The 5,430-nt window shown below is 41.6% G+C and overlaps 1 long non-coding RNA gene across 1 annotated transcript; it reads right to left on the bottom strand.

Moving 5' to 3' along the window:
* Nucleotides 1-381: 381 nt before the first annotated feature.
* Nucleotides 382-4,127, bottom strand: LOC111763354 (uncharacterized). The gene is made up of 2 exons (XR_009186578.2): nucleotides 4,040-4,127; nucleotides 382-512 (listed from the first exon to the last, which is right to left on the bottom strand). It is a non-coding gene; the product is annotated as an uncharacterized lncRNA (long non-coding RNA).
* Nucleotides 4,128-5,430: the final 1,303 nt, after the last annotated feature.

Genomic DNA, 5,430 nt, shown 5'->3' with positions numbered 1-5,430 from the left:
GTTTCTTGGTAAATTCAGCTGCAAGATGTGAGATGATCAAGAAAAACCCAAAGTTTCCAGCTGCTCCTCTTGGAGGTAGCTCAATATAAACAAAAACCATCAGTTCCTATTGCATATGAATTTATGAAAAAAAAATTCAAGATGTGCACAGTTTTCACCCAAAGGATTGTCTCTGTGATGGTGGCTTTTGCCAGCTTTTTATCCACTACCTAATCTGTAAATGTTGGCATAATCCCAGACTCACCTCTGGGCACTCTTTTCTACTTTCTTTACCCTCTTTGCAAGCTCTATGGCTTAATAGATCTACGGCTTTCACTTTCATACTAGTAAATGAGGGTTGAGATACGCTGCAATAACAAAGACATCTTACACCTCAGGGGATTAAAGCAACCAAGGTTTATTTCTCTCACACACGAAGTTTACTGAGTGTCTGGCGGCTTGTCAGGTCATCTGTTCTCCAGGTGACAGTTCAACATTTCTCCCCGGCTGAATTAGGGTGCTGTATTAGGGTGCTGTATGAGAGGACATTGGGTGGTTTAGATCCTAATCATATAGACAGCTTTATTTGCATACAATCATCAGCAGTTAGTTTTACCTGACTTCTCGCTTCTGATTGGCTGGGCCATTGCATATTTTTATTAAACCTTCCCCATTCGTCTCTGCAACATTATCCACTACAACCATTTCACCATTTATCTCCATGTTCTTTATGCAGTAAAGACAACGTCATACCCAGATTTTTACCTTAAAGTTTCATGTTTTGGTCTCCTACCTGCCATGGCAGAAAATCTTCCTAAGATATTCAGTTTGATTTAATAAATATTTCTGAGCATCTACTACATGCTAGGCTAGGCACAGACCACTTACAGGAGTCACCCACCATTCCTACACTTGACAGCAATGGTACAAGCAAGTGAATAAATGAAATACTTGTGACAGCAGAAGTATGAGGAAGGGCAGAGGAAGCCCAGCGGTAGGAGAGAATATCTAGGGTGAAGAAAGGGGGAAGAGAAGAAACAGCGGCAAGTAAGGCTCCCTGGAGGACGCGACAGTGCTGGGTTTGAAGGATGAGAAGGGGACAAAGTATGGAGAAGGCATTTCAGGCAGAAGGAAAGAGCATGGGTAGAGCAAAAGCCCAGACAACATGGGACAGTCACAAGGTAGCTGTGTGTTAATGGAAATCGAGTGGGGTAGGAAGCAGTGAGGAAAGAAACTGGGTGAACAGGCAGGCAGAGGAGCATGTTATGGCACATGAAGCCTGCCTACCATGCCAAGGAGTTTGGATGCTTCCCGTGCCTTCTTCTGCCTCCCTATGTTACTTGGACAATTGACTTTGGAATAGCGAGTCACCTGTATCTCATCCATGTCCCTTCAACCTCCACTACCTTCTCGCAAGAGGGTTTTCCAGGTAGGCTCTAGGATAGTAATTTCTTCCTGTTCTGAACCTGTTCTTTCTTTCTTCTCCAGGCCAGCCACCTCCATCTTCCCACCAGCATGTCCCATGACATGACCTCCACCCCCATCACACAAACTGCTTCTCCTATCTTTAGTGTCTCCATCAAAAACTCTCCTTCCTCCTTTTTCCCTTACATCAACCCAATATACAAATTATAGAGGGGAGAGGGCATTCCAGGCAGAGGCCACAATGTGACTGAAGGTAGGAACCAGCTGATTTAGTGTGGGGGTTGGGACAGGGGGTGATCCTAACAGGGAATTTTCATTTGGACTGGAGTCAAACATAAACATCTTTGGGACAGGGAGTGATAAAATAAGAAAGGAAGGCTGCATTAAACAGTGGTGGACCTTGAATAACAAGCTGAGAAGTTTAGATATCTAACCTGATGACAGGGGGGCAGCATGTCAAAAATTATAGAGGCATGTCTCTGGAAAAAAGGAGCCTGTTAACAGGACCATGTAAGTACAGAAAACGCATAGGACTGGAGACCCAGAAAGAATGGAACAGTGACAAGGCAATATGAGGAAGCATGACCACACTCTGGTTATGTGTCAACCATCCTGTGTCATATGTCAGACAAGGGGATAAGCTCTTATGTATGTTGTCTAACCTTATCTCATTAATGCCCATAATAGCACTGTTAATTAGATACTATTGCCCCCATTTTTCAGAAGAGAAAACTGAGGCCCTGACAGACTTAATAACTTGAGTAAGTTCACTCAGCTGGAAGGTGTTGGCCCTGAGGTTCAGCCCATACTCTTCCAACAACACTTGACTGCACAGGGGGCCTGCCCTATAAGCAGCTGCACGCAGTCCTAATTTAAGCAGGTTTTTCTTTTTCTATCTGTCCAGATAGAAACCTGTGCTTGGCTTGCTTCCCATCTGCAATTTCATGTCAAAATAAATTTTATTTCCACATTCTCTTCTTTTGAATCCCAGCCTCTACTTCTGCTATTAGTTTTCAATTTTAAAGTGACCACATAGGCCTCCTTTGCCAAGGCCTCGTCTTTCCATTCGCACTTTGGTTATTATGATTTACCGGTTGGGCCTCCCTGCTGATGGTGAGAGGAGAAGCACGTCCTCCTGAAGGATTCCATTAAAACCCTGTTACTGAGCCAAATGCAATTATGTCCTTCCCATGATGCATGCTCTCACTCACACCTGCAACCACTTTCTCATCCCGTCCAGAATTGTACGTCTTTCAGGCATCCCCTGTCCTCCTCTCCATGCATCTCGAGGCCATCGGGTGCTTGCCCTCTTCATGGGCTTTCCCCACATCACCTGAGATAGCCCTCTTTGCTCTAGTGCTTAGGATCTCTCAACAATGTTCTGACCCTGAATGGCAAGACCCCCCACTTCTTTCAAGCCCAGCTGCCACTATTTCCTCTCATTCCTGGATCTTTACTCTTTCTTCCCAGTTGCTCCCTGTGACTTCTCAACACTTCATCTGTTATCATGCACTGTAGTTGGTGGAATAATAGTCCTCCAAAGACATCCACTTCCTAATCCCCAGTGCCTGTGACTCTGTGACCATTTGTAACAGATGTGATTCAGCAAAGGCCCTTGAAATGGGAAGATTATCCTGGATTATTCAGTTGAGCCCAATGTAACCACAAAAGTCCTTAAAATGGAAGCAGGAGGCAGAAAAGGAGGTTCGAGTGATGGGAGGTGAGAAGGACTCATACCACCCTTGCTGGCTTTCAAGATAGACGAAGGGGCCAGGAGCCAAGGACTGAGGGTGACCTCTTGAGGCTGAAAAAGGCAAGAAAACAGCTTTTCCTCTCTACCCTCTGCTGACACCTTGATTTTAGTCCAGTGAGACCTGTGTCTGTTATAACCTGCAGAACTATAAGATAAAACATTTGGATTATTTAAACCACTAAGTTTGTGATAATGTGATAGAAAACCAACACACTCCCTTAATAAGTCTTTTCAGAGATTAAAAAGAAAAAATGGAAACTGGATTAGCTGAAATTTTTCCAGAAAGGGGAACTCAGGACCTCCTCTGATTAACTGAAACTTGAAAAGAAAACATTTTTTTTCCAGGAAGCCATTTTGGAAGTCTTGTTTAAACTGGAGGCAGAGCCTCAATGGTTTTCAAACACCTTCTATAGACGAATTTATTTTTAAAAGAAATCCTTCTCCAAATTTCAGAATACAGAAGAGATGAAAGTGGATCGCCTCAATTAGGGGAAGGATATTGGTCCCAGGAGGTCTATCTGCCTCCATTTCCCTAAGTGCAGCCCCCAGAGTCACCCCTGAAACACCTGCTTGGAACCTTGAGGGGTCCACCTCACACAATTTAGAAACCACAGACCTCATCTAAATCCCTCTTGATAAGTATGGGAAAATAGAGACTTGGAGAAAAAAAAGGACCTTGCCTAGGTTGACACATACAATTACTAAGTTGCAGAGGTAGACCTGAAAGGTCTAGAATCTTCTCAGGGTTTAATGGCATGATAGATTTGTTAATAGTATACCAGCTTTTGAACACCTGCACTAGTGTTTCTCTTTTCAAAATATTCCCTTTACGAGGCTAAACATCCCCGCTGTAGAATGATCTTGCCACCACTCAGAACTTACTTAGGATGCTTCTATGGCCACCGTCCTCAAAGTTCTAGTACTTGTCCAGCTAAGAGTGCTCATTGATAGAAGATCTCAAAACCTGAGGAGAGGTAGGTACTTTAATCTTTGGAAATAGTTAAAATCAGGTACAGTAGGTGAATATATGGGTGCTTATCGGGGACTATGCCCTCCAATCTTTCTTTCAAATACTAAGTATGACTGAAGTTTCCATAGACAGATTAACATGTGTTGAGTAGACTATAGGAGAAAGGTTACATTTACTGAGTACCTACTTCCTGCCAGAATTCCCTAGGATATATTTACATACTTTCTCTCATTTGATCTTCACAGAAACCCAATGAGAAAGTATCTATTTCTATTAATGTCCCCATTTCAGATATGAAGAAACTGAGGCCAAAGTCTACAGAAGCAATATAAGATGAAGGTAGATCTGCCTGGCTCTAAAACCTGAATTCTTTGTATTAAACCTTATTCTTCTGGTAGAATCATTAGAAAACAAATCTGTCTACTGCATCATAGAGGTAAAAGGCCTTAGGTATTGAAGGTTCTTTAATAAATGCACATGCCTCTCTTGTACTTACTATTCTACTGGCAATTAGTTTGGTGGATGCCTGCCTTCCCAGCTCTGGGCAAATCTCTGCATCTCCAGGGAATCTCAGTGAAGGTTGACTGAATACATGAATAATAGTAATAATAATAGCTAATGTTTATTGCATGTTCATTATATGCCTGATCTTCTTTTCCTTCTTCATATAAAAATGGATGGATGGATAGACGGACAGAGAAAAATAGAGACAAACAGGAGAGATGGCTACGTGGATGGTTGAATGCTCAGACAGGAGAATATATCTTAATATCTACAGGACTTTTTCACAAAATACTGAACCTGGTTGCCATTTCTCTCTCTTTCTGTAATTGAAAGCACAATTCAGCTGAGCACAAAAGATGGAAATGCTCTCTGAATAGTCTTCATCCAGTCAGTCTGGGAATTACTTTCTTACTCAGTAAGTGCTTTAAAAAGTACAGTTACAAGGAAGTTTTGTGAAGAAAGAACTACAGAATTGCTGGAATATATCATAGTATATATTCTCTTTTATAGGAAGTTTTCATTTTTTTAGTTCAGCTTTTCAGTTTTTTTAAAAAAGTTTATTTTTAAGTTAACTGTTCTGCACAATAGCTTTAAGCAAGTAGATTATAAGGACAATATTTTGTGTATTTCTTTCTTTTTCCACAGTGAAAAATAATATCTGAAATCTTACAGATTCTTATGAAAGGTTGAATGAGTCTGAGCGATGTCAGAACACATATGAACATTAAAATTTTATGTATCTGTCATTTCAACAAATATTAGTTAAAAGCCTGCTGTCCCCAAATCCCTGCCTGGTCAC

This window comes from Dasypus novemcinctus, chromosome 1 (assembly GCF_030445035.2).
Source record: "Dasypus novemcinctus isolate mDasNov1 chromosome 1, mDasNov1.1.hap2, whole genome shotgun sequence".
NCBI lineage: Eukaryota > Metazoa > Chordata > Mammalia > Cingulata > Dasypodidae > Dasypus > Dasypus novemcinctus.
This window is presented reverse-complemented; position numbering and strand designations above follow the sequence as displayed.